This window comes from Panicum virgatum, chromosome 1K (genome assembly GCF_016808335.1).
Source record: "Panicum virgatum strain AP13 chromosome 1K, P.virgatum_v5, whole genome shotgun sequence".
Taxonomy (NCBI): domain Eukaryota; kingdom Viridiplantae; phylum Streptophyta; class Magnoliopsida; order Poales; family Poaceae; genus Panicum; species Panicum virgatum.
The window spans coordinates 4,287,567-4,304,964 of record NC_053136.1 but is presented as its reverse complement, the minus strand read 5'-3'; the positions used below and the strand labels follow the sequence as shown (position 1 = coordinate 4,304,964).

The 17,398-nt window shown below is 43.0% G+C and overlaps 1 long non-coding RNA gene and 1 pseudogene across 1 annotated transcript; one reads left to right on the top strand and one right to left on the bottom strand.

The window, feature by feature from the left end:
- Window positions 1–5,321: 5,321 nt before the first annotated feature.
- LOC120654116 lies at window positions 5,322–9,904 on the bottom strand. Its single transcript, XR_005667008.1, has 3 exons — window positions 9,752–9,904; window positions 6,276–6,317; window positions 5,322–5,900 (listed from the first exon to the last, which is right to left on the bottom strand). It is a non-coding gene; the product is annotated as an uncharacterized LOC120654116 (long non-coding RNA).
- LOC120654002 lies at window positions 7,159–9,483 on the top strand (annotated as a pseudogene).
- Window positions 9,905–17,398: the final 7,494 nt, after the last annotated feature.

Here is a 17,398-nt window from a genome sequence, read left to right as displayed (position 1 = left end):
GGTCAGCCCGGCTTGACGGAGCCCCTCGAACCAGGCGAGGATCGGGCCGGCTAGGAGGCACAGGTGTTCGGAGTTGTTGGCCGTCTCTATGTATAGCCATTGGCGCTCCCAGTTGTCCCACTTCCCTTGGGGGCTCATCTTGATGAAGTCCTCTCGCCGCCGCTGAAAGAAGCACCCGCCCACCTTGCGGGGCTGCTAGGCGGCGCCGGGCCCCGACGAGATGGCTGCCAACCGGCAAATGCCGAAGAAATGGCGAAAGAGCTCCACAGATGGCCGCACCCCACGAACATCTCACAGGTATGGGTGAAGAGTGCCAGTGTGAGGATGGCATTGGGGTGAGATGCACCATGTGGAGGGCGAACGCCTCCAGCGCCATCACAAAGAACGGCGAGAAGGGCGGCACCAATCCCGCCATGATGAAGGGCAGGAGGATGACCACCTCCTTGAGGAGAACTTGTGGGGAACTCCTCCCCGCGGTAGAGCACAGTGCTAGACGATACCGGCCTCCTGGCATGGGCCACGCTGGCATCGTCCACCATTGACGACATGAAGTCTAGGACACGACGGTCGCTCGCTTGGGCACACTGGTGGGCCATGGCGGACGCTGTGCTCGTGAGAAACTAGAGGAAGAAGATGAGAAAGCTACTGTCAAGAAGACAAGTGGGCGTGCGTCCAGCGACTCCTCCCCTCTCCGTTATATACTTAATGGAAGAGGAGGAGATGAGCTACCATGCGCCACTCGCGGCGGCGCCTCGACTCCTCCGGCGGGTCTGATGTGATCTCCCACGAAAACGACATGAGGGAAAGCAATTGTCGCATGTGTGGCAAGGTAACTCTTGGCCCCACCACCAATCCACACGATCAGATTCCTGGTGGGCCCGGGGGCTACTGTCAGCGTAACGGGCACGGGGGTATCCCTAACCCTAGACAAAATCAAGGCTAATAGGTCCGGGCCATCAAGCAAGCGCAAGAAGAATGGCTGGCCGAAACCCGCAAGGGACGGGACCCACCAGTCGACCTAAGGCGCAGGGCCCCCTCCTTCTGTTGGGCCCAGGCGCAGCGCCCGCAAGGGCAACAGGGAGAGGAACTTCCTTCTCCTCGAAGGAAATTGCCTGGCAAAAGGAACCTTTTTCCGGGCCACGACTACAGTGAGTTACGGCGCCGCACTACAGCATGGGCGTGGGGCCCGAGGAGGGCTTGGCTTCCTTGTGAAACATCATGATTATGGGAGAGTCGTGCCTACAGACAGCGAAGAAGCCAGCTCAGGGAGAAGCAACCCCGAACCGAGTCAAATTCGTCTAGCGGTGGGTGGTGGGGTGGAGCCTACCTCTACCGCCGTCTTTATAGCATGACCACCCTGGGGCACTCCGAGCTGCGGCCTGGGGTGGGGAAAATCCAGGGGACACGGCAAACTCGAGGTGGGTGTTACTTCCAAGAAGGCCTCAGGGCGCACTTCGGGATGCATCACGAAGGGCCCGGCTGGCGGGCCCTCCTAACATACACCTACCATCAACTCCCTATTCACAGTTCCTCTCTTTATTTATTTTATCAAACTGAGATTGAGACTGACAAGGGCGAAGAGTCAACCACGACGAACAAGCAACACATGCTAGTAATAGAACTGTGTAAATAGAGGGTCCCACCTTGAAGTATAAAAGGGGAATCTAGCATACGTAGGCAAGATACAGAACAATTTCACTACTCGAAGGCTTGTAAAGCTCCCCAGCAACTTTGAGCACCTGGGCTCGGGCAACAGAGAGAGAGAACCACCCCTCATACTGGATGTAGGGTGTTTTCGGCCCGAACCAGTCTAAATCCCTCGAGTCATTGTGTGCTAGACCATTCCGATCAAACGCGCGAGACACGAGCAATCAAGTAGTCTGGTAGTCGCCCAATTCCTATTGCGACAGAAATCATAATTTTTTGTCAATTTTCTGGTGTCAGTTTCACTGTTTATGAATTCGCATCACGTTGTTATGTTGTGAAGTTTTGACAGTTCAGTTATCTTAATTCTTTTTTTTAAACCAAAGTATACCCCGGAGATGCTCATCATTATTGACGTTTAAAGGAACAGTTCATTGTTCAAGTTGATCTTTCAAATGCTTTGCTATCAGATAGGCACGTTATGTAGATACCATGTGTTACCCCAGCAACAAGCAAAGGATCCTCATGCGGTGGATCTTGCTTCTCAAATCTAAAACAAGTCAGCTCCAGCACACGAGGTTGAGCGTGTACGTAGCATGAATTGCGCTTAACAGGCATCTACTCAAATTAAGAAATGCACAGCAGCCCCATTACACGGTTGTCATCAATACAATTGGTTAGCAATCGACTAAATAATTTGTAGAGTGTGCAAACATGTATGGATCTACCAGTGAAGTCAATTAATAACCTGTTTATTCTTGCTGCCAGTAGATGGAACATGACAATGTGATATATAAAAAGAAAATAAAAGAAAGGACATTTAATTTGGATCCATCAACTAAGCAGTCAGGCTGTCATTATTGACTTCCAATTAATTAGGCATAATCACATTGCCCACCCTACATCAGGATCGTCCAATAATTTTATGGCCCATTGATAGGTACCCACTTCCCTATTTATGCTCCACCACCACTCCATTGTCTTGCATCATTGCTTGAACTCAATATCATCCTTTCAGGTTCCAGTTTCTCACTTCCCCCACTCTCGATCTCAGATCTCGTCACTAGCTAGCTGCCTAGCCATGTCTTTCCAAGACTCTAGCACTGTCCTGCAGCAAGGATTCGACCAGAGAGTAGCCCAGTTCAGATCCTACATGCACCCAAGATGGGCTGGACCCAACATGAACCAACGCTGGCTTGGGTCCAACCTGTTCAGATTGAAGTTTCCATAGTTTGCACGAAGAAGTTGGTTTGCACCTGATATGTTCCCATACAAATAACCCACAGTGCGATGAATAAAAATAGTATCCACTATGTAAAGACGTGAATTAAAAAAGACAAAGAAAATAATATCTAGATCAGATTTAGAATAAAAAGGTAAAAAAATAAAATAAAATAAAAATATAAAAAACTAGAAATAAAAAATAAACACGGAGAAGGAAAAAAAGTACTGGAAGCTATACCCGGCGAGACACTCAGCGAGAGAGAAGCAAATTGGAAAAGAAAGCAACATCCCTATCTTCTCCGTAGGAGACGCCACATGCATGCTTGTTTTCTCTCACCAACTGCATGCGCATGATTACTGTGGGCCATGAGCTTTTATGCCATTTGCATATATTACTCCGGTGGCTAATTTAGACTACAAAATGGGCTGCAACAATGACTATTGGGCCAAATATCCTAAACAAACAGCCCAAAATCGGATGCCCGCGCCTTTTGTTGATGGATTTGGAATTTGTAGCGTGGGCGATGTATAGCCATCCCAAGTAATTCCAGCGCTGCTAGTGCGCAGGGATGAGGCATAGAGCGCTGTCCAGAGGAGAAGATAACGCAAACGATGTGAGGGCTTGACAATTGAAGTCCACTGGTTGGGAGGGAAGGGTTGCAGAATGTATATATGTGCATATCATGTTCTCAAATCAGCTACGGTCTAATTTGGATTGGAGGGCCCTCCAATCCCCATCGGATGGCTGAGATTATTCCAAAGAATCCCTCCTAAAAGCCATACTCGTTGGATCGCGATTGGAGGGTCCTCCGGTCCAATTTGGGTCGGAGCCGATACGAACTCGTATGTACATATATAGAACATAGATAATTTATCATTGCATACATCTCGAATCTAGTTGACAGATCATGGTTTATTAGTGATGTAAATGGACTAAATTCGGCCCATCCTTCACTTGATAAGTTGAAACCTGTCCGTTGTACTGGCCGTTTTAATTATGATCTCATACCGTGCAATACATATAATGTACTTTCAGTTTTTGTCTAACTATTTACCATTTAAATTCTATCTTTATACTAAATCAACTCATTGAATATTAGAATATAAAGAGTTAATTCCTTATTAATGTAAATTCTAATCAATATTGATGTGTTTTATACCAAAGCTGATGTCTTTCCGTTCTTTTTATAAAAATAAAATAAGAAACAGAAGAAGAAGAAGAAGAAGAAGAAGAAGGAGAAGAAGAAGAAGAATGGAGACGTCCAAGACTTAGTGCTTTATAATATAGTATAGATATGTGCCAGTTGAGGCATTTTCATTGTAAAATTGTAGGTAAAATAGCCAAAATTAATGATGCCTAAGAAAAATATCTCAATAAATTTGAGATTTTCTAAAAATGATACCTAATAAAACAATATATAATTATTATATTAATATAGTATGGTGTATATAATTATTATATTAATATAGTATGGTGAATTTTACACAAAAATATAAAGCAAATCTTAACATTCTTTTATATATGCAGTCAAATGATGCCTATTGTTGTTGAATATACTATCTCATAATATGCACATTCAATATATATATTTATTTATTTCTTAGCTAGTACATCATGTTATATAACATAATTTGCATTTCTTTCTTACCGTTCAGTTGGTGTGACCTATATTGAGGATATATTTTATATTGGTAATGAAATAAAATATTTTATTTCATAAACTGTAAGCAGTATTCTAGCTATACATTACAAAGACCCCAAATAATATAGACGTTGAGTAATCCATTTACAAAATGCGATCCTTATAGTAATGTAATCTTATCATTACTTGTGTCCATTCCTTGACTTATGATTAATATACAAAGTAGGATTGTGTCATCTTTGTATTATAATTGTTTCTTGGTCTCTATTAAGTAAATTCTAAAAGTAGAACTGCACTCAGTTATATTTGATCCATTCATAATTCTACTTTACCAAGCGGCCCAGCAATATCATTTCTCATTATCAATGAGTGGCAATGATACTATTGACATATATCTCTTTCCCGCACAAGTTACATATAAAGAGCTAGTATTTTTATCACCACTTGATATAAGCAGCTTTTAATAATAATTACGTTATATATTTCTCATGTAAAAAGATATATGTCTCAATCATAGAATCAGAGACACTATGAAAACATTAATGACACAAACGCAATCCAGATACTGTTTCATCTATTAGGTCTGTTCAATATATGATACATTTTCATATATTCGTGTTATTAAATGACAACGTACTTTTAATCAACACGACAATCTTATTTAACATATTAGTGTTACTGCTAATATTCAAGACCTGTGAACATTTTAGAGTTGTATATTTATAATACTATTTAGAGTTCTGCGGCTCAAGATCAAGTGCATCTTCTTGAACACTTCTAAAAGTAGTCCCGCTTTGCTGATTCCTTCTATTGAATTTTGGGGAAAACTCCCGAACCTGTTCTTCATTATCTGCTAGGAATTCATACATATATAGATACATAGCTCATGGGCCTTTTACATATACAGCCAACACCCCTCCTCAAGATGGATGAAAGATGTCTATCATTCCCATCTTATTACATGCTAAATTACACTCTTTTACCCCCTAAGCCTTTATAGTTAAACAATCTGCTACTTGACAACTAATCGGTCGCTACAAGAATAGAACGCAAGTTTTATCTGAAGGAAAAAAAACGTGAATGCAAGTCATGCTTAGTCCAGATGTAGTCAATTCACTGCCGACAGTCCTGAATCAGCTAATCCTTTTTGACCAAGTAAAATCTGCTGGAACTTGACAGCCATATGAATAATACTACATTAATATGTAGCTGTGACCAGCAGATGGGAGAAAAACATTATAAATCCAAGCATCCTCCAGACTGCATAGCCCGTGAAAGAGCAGCAATCTAAGTCATTGCCATTTTCCCCTAAAACAAACGTGCCGTTTCAAGAAGATTGGCTTCCCCCATCAAAGTTCTTGAAGTGAGCTTATATTGAGCAGAGTAAGCCTGCATATAAATCACACAAATATTTATCAAAACTCCTATGCATTCGAGAACTTTTTTTTTAAGCATTGCATTCTAATAGTGAACTTCCTTATCAGATACATAGACAGTGGCTCAATTAAATGCATATCCATACAGTTCTTTTTGCACAAGTAGTTGTAATACTGTAATAAGTGCAAACATATGCTTTAGTTACTCTTGTTCTAGAATAAAGACAATGGACAGGTCACTGGTCTACCATGTCATGTCAGTCAACACTCCTATGCCACTCAAAATCTCAACAGACTGTACACAGATTGGTATTTTTTTAGTGGACAGATGATAAATTATACTCTTTAACTCCTAAGCCTTTAGTTAAACAATCTGCTACTTGACAACCTCGAAGTTTCTGAGTCTTTGCGCTTCCAATATAGTCAGTCCCTACAAGAAAAGAACGCAACTTTTATGATTTTATATGAAGAAAAGGGAAAAAAAACTTGCACAAAGGGAACGCAAGTCATGCTTTAGTCCAGAATTAGTGGATTACAGACCTCAACCGCAGGGTCCTCAATGTTAGTCAATTCATAAGTGGCCTCCGGCCTGCCGACAATCCTATATCAGCTAATCCTTTTTGACCAAGTAAAAAGCCTCTGGAACTTAACAGCCATATGAATAATATTACATTAATACGTAGCTGTGACCAGCGGAAGGGAGAAAAACATTATAAATCCAAGCATCCTCCAGACTGCACGGTCAGTGAAAGAGCAGCAATTTAAGTCATTGCCATTTTCCCCTAAAACAAAAGTTATCGCTGTTTCAAGAAGATTGGCTGCCTCCATCAAAGTTGTTGAAGTGAGCTTATATTGAGCAGAGCAACCCTTGATATAAATTACACAAATATTTCTCAAAAATCCTATGCTGTCGGGAACCTTTTTTAAGCAGTGCATTCTAATAGTGAACTTTCTTATCAGATACATAGACAGTGGTGATAATTCAATTAAATTTAGCATATCCATACAGTTCTTTTACAAAAGTAATGGTACTACAGTGCAAATAATTCTCAATCTTCTTGTTGCTGAATAGTAACAATAGACAGGTCTACCGTGTCAGTCAACAAGTCTTATTTTTTCATTATTATGGCCAGTCAAAAAGTATAAACAGCTACAGATGTGCATTACAGAAAAGATAGTGTAAATTTCTCTCGCACTTTAACTACTCTGAGTACAGGAAGCCATCTCTGAATGCACACGCTAGCTAGTGTTGATCCAAAGTATACCTCTCAGTATAAACTGCCTGTAGTGTCACGAGAGAAATCATGAAGCTCACATTAGCCATGCCTCTACTTGGCACTGCCCTTGTGATTCTTGTCTCCTTGGTCTCTCTTGCCACCTCATGCACCGAGCAAGAGAGGAGCTCCTTGCTCCAATTCATCTCAGAGCTGTCCCAAGATGGTGTGGGTGAATGCCTCAGATTGCTGCAAGTGGGAAGGAATCACTTGCAGTTCAGATGGGACGATTACTGATGTCTTCCTGGCTTCCAGGAGCCTTCAGGGGAACATCTCAGCGTCCCTTGGCAACCTCACGGGCCTGCTGCGCCTGAACCTGTCCAACAACTTACTGTCTGGAGGCCTGCCACTGGAATTGCTGTCCTCCAACAGCATTGTTGCCCTTGATGTCAGCTTCAACCAACTCAATGGAGACATGGATGGTCTGGCACCTCTAGCACCCCACCGACCTCTACAGGTACTTAACATCTCAAGCAATTTGTTTACCGGGCAGTTCACATCCACAATGTGGAAGGGGATGGTAAATCTGGTCGTACTCAATGCCAGCAACAACAGCTTTACTGGGAAGATACCAATACATTTCTGCAACATATCTCCATCTTTGTCCATGCTTGAACTCACTCGCAACCAATTCAATAGCACAGTTCCCCGAGGGCTTGGTTATTGCTCCGTGCTCAGAGTTCTCAAGGCTGGCCATAACAACATCAGTGGGACACTCCCAGATGAACTGTACAATGCCACCTCGTTGGAGTACCTGTCTTTTCCTAACAATGATTTGAATGGTGTACTTGATGGTGCACGCATAATCAACCTTAGGAATCTGGCCACACTTGATCTTGGAGGCAACAGTTTCAATGGTAATATCCCAGAATCAATAGGTCAGCTAAAGAGATTGGAGGAGCTCCATTTGGACCATAACCATATGTCAGGGGAGTTGCCATCATCGCTGGGCAGCTGCACAAATCTCATAACCATTGATCTCAAGAGCAACAACTTCAGCGGAGAGCTTGCCAAAGTCAACTTTTCCACCCTACACAATCTAAAGCTTTAGACCTTCTGCACAATAATTTTACTGGCACAGTTCCAGAAAGCATATACTCTTGTAAAAACTTGACTGCATTAAGGTTATCAGGGAACAACTTACATGGGCAACTTTCACCAAGAATAGGTAATCTAAAGTCCCTCACCTTCCTATCACTTGCTGGGAACAAATTTATAAACATCACAGGTACATTTAAGATCCTTGAGAGGTGCAGTAACCTTACCACTCTTCTTATGGGGTACAACTTTATGCATGAAACAATGCCAGCTGATGACAGAATCAATGGTTTTGAGAATCTTCAGGTTCTCGCCTTAAATGGTTGTTCATTGTTGGGGAAAATACCTCATTGGTTATCAAAGCTCACAAATTTGGAGATATTATTTTTACGTTACAACCAACTAACTGGACCAATACCTGACTGGATCAGCAGCCTAAATTACCTGTTCTATCTAGACATATCAGAAAACAATCTGACTGGTGAAATTCCTACATCATTAACAGAGATGCCAATGTTAAAATCAGAGAAGACTGCAGCACATTTGGATCCTAGAATCTTTAATCTACCAGTTGTTGTAGATACATCACTTCAGTTCCGGAGGACCAATGCTTTTCCAAAAGTGCTCAGCCTAGGAAACAATGGCTTCACTGGTGTAATCTCTCCAGAGATCGGTCTCTTGAAAGGACTCCTTTCACTGAACTTGAGCTTCAATATATTACACGGAGATATCCCCCAATCGATCTGCAACCTCACAAACTTGCTGGAGCTCGACTTGTCGAGCAACCACCTAACCAGTACAATCCCATCCTCACTGAACAATCTACACTTCCTTTCTAAATTCAATGTTTCCTTCAATGACCTAGAAGGACCTGTTCCAACTACAGGCCAGCTTAGTACGTTTACAAATTCCAGCTTTGATGGCAACCCCAAGCTGTGTGGTCCAATTCTTAACGATCGTTGCAATTCAGCAGAGGCGGATCCTGTGTCCATTGTCTATGACAAACAGTGTGGTAGCAAGGTCATCTTCACAATCGCCTTCGGTGTTTTCTTCGGAGTAGGAGTGCTGTATGATCAGATTGTATTATCCTGGTACTTTTAGCTAATCTAAGTCAACAGAATTATGGGCTACATTAGCGTGCATTGGCTATTTGGCCTGAAGACGAGCTATTGACAGAACTGTGCTGGAAAACAGACAGCTATAGCTCTGTAATTTTTATTTTTTGGGGTAAGCTTTGTAATTTTATCACCATCACCAACCTTTCTGTGATCATCAGTTGTTCTCATTTCCGCAAGCTCGAAACATGCTTGTAAAATCATGCTGCGCAACCAAACGAGATGGAACAAAGGCTTGAATTGCACCGTTTAACTCCAGAATCTTCACAAGGGCTCGCGAAATTGCAGCGTAGGCGATTCGGATGTCTACGCAAAATTCCAAGAAAGGAGCTCGCGCCGTTGCAATTTCTAGACAAGAAAGCACATCTAAAGATGCAGCCCCGGCCCTGCGGTTGTCAGTTGTCACAAACCTTGGTCAGCAGTAGTGCAGCGCTTACCTCTGAAACGCAGACCACCGAATGTGCCACCCGAGTTCAAGATGTCAGATCCCCTAGCCTCCCGCCACCACCACACGCCGGAGCCCGGAGCTAGCGCCGCCGCCGCCCGCCCGCCCGCCGGCGCACACCAGGTGCGAGGGCGACCGTTCTCGAGCTGGGCCAAGTTATGGGATGTTCCGGGCGACGGGGTTAGTTTTGGGTTGTCATTATTTGTTGTGGGCTGGGCCGGGATCTGTGCTAACGGGCCTTGTTGGTGGATGCTTCGGGCCGCCGGAAGGAAATAGTTTTGGGCTGAAATTATTCATTAGATGGGCTGGGCGGGCCTTTTCACTCAGGGCGGTTTTTTTATTTTTTTTATTTTTTATTTCCGTTTTTAAAAAAATATATTTTCGATTTGGAAATTTACAGAAATATACCCCGGCCGCCCCGCTGCCGGACGACCGGAACCTGGCCGCCCGGCAGCCGGGCGGCAGGGGCTTATCCGCAAAAAAAAAAGACGAAAAAAATTGCAGACAGGTCCCTGGGGCCGGTCGCCCGGCTGCGGGGCGGCCGGCCCCCCCTGGCCGCTCGGCTGCTGGGCGACCAGCTCTCCCACCCTTATATAAGAGTTGGCTGGTCCCCCCACCCCTCATTTGCATCACTACAATTCCAGAAACCAAGAAAAAAGAGAGAGGGAGGGAGAGAGGCGAAGCCCTGCCGGATTTTCGAGCCGGCGACTGCAGGTAACCAAAATTCTTCTACGCTTTACAAATAGCATGATTGTGTGTCTAGATATGGCGAGCAATTATTTTTATTAAAACAGTATATTAGCAATCAATTTAATATAATGATTCTGTGTCCAGATATGTCGAGCAAGCTTTGTTTTCAAGTTCATTATGTTGACGGATATATTTCTCATGATGCGTATGGAGTAGATCTATCAGCTTTTGAACGAAGAGAGTGCGGAATAGATAAACCCTTAGAGATGAGTTTTGGTTCCATACGCAAATGGCTTCACGAGATATTCAATGTGAATCCAAAGACTCATTTCCTAACCGTTTAGACTGTGACAAATTGGGGAACTGAAGTGGATTTCTGGGAGTTGATGTTTATAGCAAACACCGAAGAATGACGGACTTACATGCAAGCAGCTCTTGACCGCGGGTGGCCTCTTGCAATGCTAATTCAGATTCACCAGAAGGCAGCCCATTTCGGTGAAGGATCAACAAGTACATCATCTCATATGAACCAAGCAGTGGAACAAGAAAATGAAGATCAGAACATGCATGTCACAGAACATGAGCCGCAAGGTATAGCTAATCAGGTAGGAGAAAAAGAAGATCAGAACGTGCATGTCATTCAACCTGAGCCGCAAGGTTTAGCTGATGAGGGTGAGCGGATACCTGGAATTGTGGAAGCTGTACAGAATGAAGACCAAGAGGCTCGAATGATGGAAGAATGTGGGAACTCATCAGACGATGAGGACTACCCGTTGCTAGGTGAATGGAGAGGCAAGAGTTTTGGAAATCCAGTGATACAGGATATTAGGAGTAATGAGTACGAATACAGAGAGAACGAGGTTGTGCAGGGGGGCAAAGTATCCTAGCATTGAAGCTGTGAAAGATGCTGTGAAGCTTTAGGCTATATCATTGAGGAAGGAATTCAGAATTGTGAAGTCTAGCAGTAAAGAATATGAGGTGAAGTGTGTCAGTGTCGATTGTACATGGCGAGTACATGCCTACAAGGGCAAGTACAAGACACACTAGGAGTGTTCAATTGTTACACCACATACATGTAGATTAACTGATGTTGCTCAAACTCACCGTAACATCACATCCACTTTCGTTGCCAATAAGATGTATGGGGTGATTCTGGACAAAATTGATTATGAGCCAAAATTGATAATTAGGGACATCGACGATCGTTTTCAATACAAAATCAGCTATGCAAAGGTTTGGCGGGCAAAACAAAAGGTGTTTGAGATGAGATTTGGCACATATGAGGCATCATATGATAACTTGCCTCACATGCTGTCAGCAATTGTGCAGAGAAATCCTGGAAGCGCGGCTGATACCTACATTATACCGAGTTTAGATGGGGGACCTGTGTTTCTGCTTCGTGCTTTCTTCTGCCTTGGTGCATGTGTGAGGACATTTATGTATTGTCTTCCTGTTCTATGTATTGACGGCACATTCTTGATAGGAAGATATAAGGGGACAATACTGACAGCGATTGGAGTTGATTGCAACAAGCAGGTGGTTCTCATCGCCTTTGCTTTTGTTGAGAATGAGAACACAGAGAGCTGGTACTGGTTCCTTGAATGTGTGAAGATTCACGTTGTTGCTGGAAGGCCTAATGTTTGCCTCATCAGTGACAGACATGCTGGTTTTCTACCTACAATAAGGCAACTACATGAAGGAAGTCGAGGACGGCCTCCTCTATGGCCAGATGTTGTGAGTAGGTGGAGCATAAGGCATATGGGTGCAAACTTTTATGAGCGCTTCAAGAATAAGGAAATTATGAATTTGTTCAAGAGATTGTGCACTCAGAATCAGCGGCGGAAGTTTGATGCATTGTGGCAGGTGCTAGATAACATGTGCGCCGAGCTGCTAAAGGAACATGCCTCAACCTCCAGCCGGAGACGTTCCGGCGGCGGAACTTTCACACAGTGGATTAAGGATGCACCTAAGGAGAAGTGGTCAATTCTATACGACACTGGTGGTCGTCGATATGGGATCGAGACAACCAACCACGCAGAGTGTTACAATATGGTAATGCCTCATGTTCGTGGATTTTCTCTTGTTGGCATAGTTGAATTCATCATATACGGATGCACAAGGTGCTTCAGAGAGCGGTACCAGGCAGCTGTTGTCTTACTTAATGATCCAGGTGTGATTTTTTGTAATAGGGTCACTAACTACATGAAAGAAAAGATTGAAAAGGCTCAATATCATAGAGTGGTCTCCATGGGCACAAAGGATCAAAGGTTTGAGGTTTCATGCAAGGACAAGATAGGGCAGGGTGTCCGCAGACAAAGGGTCGTTCAGGATTGCTTGATAACGCCAGAAGGCAAGGTTTTTTGCAGATGCAAGAAGCCACAGCTTCTTCACTTACCATGCTCCCATGTCATTGCGGCATGTTCAGAATCTGGGTTGGATCCTGGGGTTTTTGTTTCACAATATTACAGAAAAGAAACCGATGTGCACACTTGGGGCCATGAGATATATGGCATAGGCAGTCTGGGATCATTCACTACACTAAATATCTCTCTAATGTACATTCCCAATCCAGATGTTAGGAGAGGGGTAGGTCGACGGCAGACACTTCGTATCCGTAACGGAATGGATGAGTCTGAGGCAGGAAAGAAGAAAAAAAGATGCAACCTGTGTGGAGCAGATGGTCACACTTACAAGAAGTGCCCTAAAATGCAAGAAGATAATGCTGGTGCTGAGATTGGACCTTCTGGAAATCCCACCGATGGATTGCCTCCGGATTTTGGAGCCCGTCGCGTCTAGATTTTGTTATGTGTGCATATGTATTTGAACCAGATGTATGGATATGTATTCCGACCTGTATGTGATAATTACATTTCGTTATGTATGGATATGCATTTGCACTAGATTGTAGCATGTAATATTATGAAGGTATTTGTGTAGTAATATTTCTTGGTTGTAGTTCTAAATGTGTAGGTTGGTTCAATTATATTGCTCGCTTGGGCCAGCCACTGGGCCTATCTATATGTCTATCAATATTTTCAAAGCTTTATTTGAATTGTTCTGTGTTTTGCTTGATGGTCTGTTACTAGTTGACCAGATGGGATTGCAGAAAAGAAAATCAAGATAAGAACATCCGTAAAGGAGAAAGGCATCATCATCTGAAGGCAAGTTCCTTCAGTAGCAAAAGGAAAAATTTCTGTAATTAATATTCCTTAGAGTTGTTCTGTACTTTTCAACTCTCCTTGAAGAATTATGAAAAGAAAAATCAAAGACTCCGCTTGTACAAGATGAGAAGTGTGCATGCATTTAATAGAGTTTCCACTGTACGCTCCCTGATTATATATATGATGGCTGGAAGAACAATCCAAGAACACAGAAGAGAGTGGTAACTCAAAATTCATATCTCACTGGAAAAACTGGAAAGTGTACTGAAAATAGAAGGGTAGTTACGAATCATAAATTTTCGGTTTGCAATACAGTTTTGTAAGCAATGCTACGATTACAAAGCAGAGGCCTAAGACGTTTGTACTACTAGATACTTGAACAATGAAAACCATGGCATGTGCAACACGATAACCTCGTGTTGTGAGTAAACCTAACATGCCTTAGGAAATGTAAAATGCCGGGATTACATGGTGGTGCTTTACTGAGTGCACCGGGGATATTTTTCCTCCCTAATAGCTTCAGACCCTGCTTCCTTAGCACGACGGGCCCTCTCTCGCTTCCTCTCCCTATCAGCTTCACGTTCCTCTGCCTTCTGACGTTCCACTTCTGCAATCCTCTTCTGAATCTCTTCCTGGTTTTTCTTGCGCTTCTCCTCCATCTGTTCTTCATGCAGCATTCGTTGCCACCTTTGTGCAGCCCACCTCGCTTGACACTCCACGTGGTCCTTATCCTGCTGAGATTGCTTGGTGTCTAACCACTGCACGAAATCACATAGAGGCGGTGGAGTCTTTCCCCAAATCATGTTAGAAGTCATTAATAGATCTGAAAGTGACAAACTCTGATAGTGTTTTGTAGTACCTTTGCTCGGTCCTTGCCGTAATGCTTGGGCGGGTCGTACTCGTAATTCTCGCACATGAAGAATCTCTTGCCAAAGTCGTCCCCCAAAACCCTTGATTTCATTAGTTTGCATAAGGATCCGCAAAAACACATAGGCACCTGTACTCTTTGAGGGACTGTTTCCGTCACCTTATTCCATGGAATGTAGGTGGATCCTGAGGATGCCATGGTGTTGAGCCCTGGCAATCACAAGTGAGCAATCAGATTGCTAATATACTATATCAACGCTAATCATTATCAGTAACTACACTTAAATGTACCACTAATCACTCCTAATAATAATTAAACTGATTGCTAAACTATTTTCTAACATTTTCTAAAAAAAATTCTAACATTTTCTACAATTTTCTATCATTTTCTACAATTTTCTAATATTATCTTGCATTTTTTGATTTTCTAATACTTCTCTAACAATTTTCTAGTATTTTCTAATACTAAATCTAACACTAAATGTACTATATCAACGCTAATCACTATAAGTAACTGCACCTAAATGTACCACTAATCACTCCTAACAATAATTGAACTGATTGCTAATCTACTGTTTCAAAAAAATAATTACAACATAATCTATTTATAAAATATAGGAAATTTTAATTACCTAAAGTCGCCGGCTTGAAAATCCGACAGGGCTTCGCCGCTTTGCATCTCCCTCACCCCTCCTCTCCCTCCCTCTCTTTTCTTTTTTTCTGGATTTTTAGTAAGCCAAATGAGGGGTGAGGGGCAGCCAACACCTTATATAGGGATGGGGGGCCGGCCGCCCCGCTGCCGGGCGGCCAGGGGGGGCGGCCGCCCCGCAGCCGGGCGACCGGCCCCAGGGATCTGTCTGCAATTTATTTTCGTCTTTTTTTGCGGATAAGCCCCTGCCGCCCGGCTGCCGGGCGGCCAGGTCCCGGCCGCCCGGCAGCGGGGCGGCCGGGTATATTTCTGTAAATTTCCAAATCGAAAATATATTTTTGTAAAAACCGGAAATAAAAAATATAAAAATATAAAAACCGCTCACTCAGGTAGCTTGGAGATTATTGATTAGATGGGCTGAGATTATTCCTCTCAAAAGAAAAAAGATGGGCTGAGATTATTGGACATTTTCCCGCCAAGAAACTGACGGCCGCACAACCGGAAGCTGACGGCGCTGGTGAACTGGAGAATGGAGTTGTTCTCCCTGATGTTGATAGTTTGGAGACTTGCAGACTTGCTCAAAATGTCCGCACCACCCGCCTTCAACAGGCTGCCGGCGCCGGTTGCCGCGCGGCCGGAGGTGGGGACCTGCTGTCTCCCATGCCTGATAGCTGAGCTCACTTGTTCTTTCAGTTGGTTGAACACCCAGCAGTGTATGCTTTGGCCTGTTAGATTTGTTAGAGAATATCACACGATTGATCTGTCAAGTTCGGACAAACGTTGGCTTTACTGATGACGGAAAATGGCTTTCAAATCATGAAATGTCCGGAGGACAGAGGCCAGGATATCCTCCAGGTTCATTGGGGAACCTTAATCAGGGACCGGGTTCTCTATTTGATACGTCTGGCCAGCAACACTCTCACTTTCCAGCAAGATGTGTTACCTAGGATTCGAACCCGGCACTCCGGTTTTGGAGCTTTGCATCTAAGCGAACCGGGCTACCCTCCCTCCCCTAATCATAAAATGTTCATGCGGATGCCTCTTTTTGTGACCGGGCAGGTCAGTTATGAGTTTGTGGGACTGCAAATACAGCAAATGATGGAGATCATGGGATATCGCCGCTAAGAGTTGAAATTGCATCCTGGTGCTGTTGCAAGTCCTGGCTCAAAATTCAACCGAGGAAAATTCAACGGTCCTGAATGCTTAGTCTAGAATTAGGCCTTGTTCGTATAAACGGGATTTATTCCGAGTCAGGAATAATAGGTATAACAAGAGACTCATATTAGGTACAACAAGAGAAATCGGAATTTATTCTAAGTAGAAACTAATTGCAGCAAAATAGACTCACGATAGATCAAAGTGGCCTCACTGTAGTCAGTTCACAAGTGGTCTCCCGTCTGCCTACAGTCTTGTATCAGCTAATCCTTTTTTACCAAGCAAAAGGCCTCTGGAACTTGACGGCCATATGAATAATGCTACATTAGTGCATCCCTAAATAACTATCACCATTGGTGTGCGTGCCACAAATTTGACTCAATTTGTAAAAAAAATACAATGCAATATTTGTATCTCCAAATAAATTTATTAAAAACTAAATTCAAAGATCTTTCTAAAGATACTAATTATATACTATAAATATTAACAGTTTTAATATATATTTACTCAAAGTTATTTCTCGGGAAATAAAAATGACACATATTTAGGGACATAGGGAGTAGCTGTAAATCCAAGCAACCTCCCGACTGCATAGCCAGTGAAAGAGCAGCAATCTAAGTCATTGCCATTTTCTCCTAAAACAAAAGTTATCGCTGTTTCAAGAAGATTGGCTGCCTCCATCAAAGTTGCTAAAGTGAGCTTATATTGAGCTGAGCAACCCAGCATATATAAATCACAAATATTTCTAAAAAATCCTATGCATTCGAGAACCTTTTTTTAAGCAGTGCATTCTAATAGTGAACTTGCTTATCAGATTTGGCATATCCATACAGTTCTTTTTGCACAAGTAGTGGTAATATCATAATACAGTGCAAACATAGTCTTTCGCCGTGTTTAGTTCCAAAAATCAAAATTCCAATTTTTTTTCCGGCATCTGCATGGAGACTTAAATCTAGACGAAATAAAAAACACATTGTGACTGCTGCCTGTAAATCATGAGACGAATCTACTGAACCTAATTCAGGCCGTAACCAGACGCTAAATCGCTACAGTAACGCTACAGTAACGCTACAGTAAATAACCTCTAATGACAGATTAATTAGGCTCATTACATTCG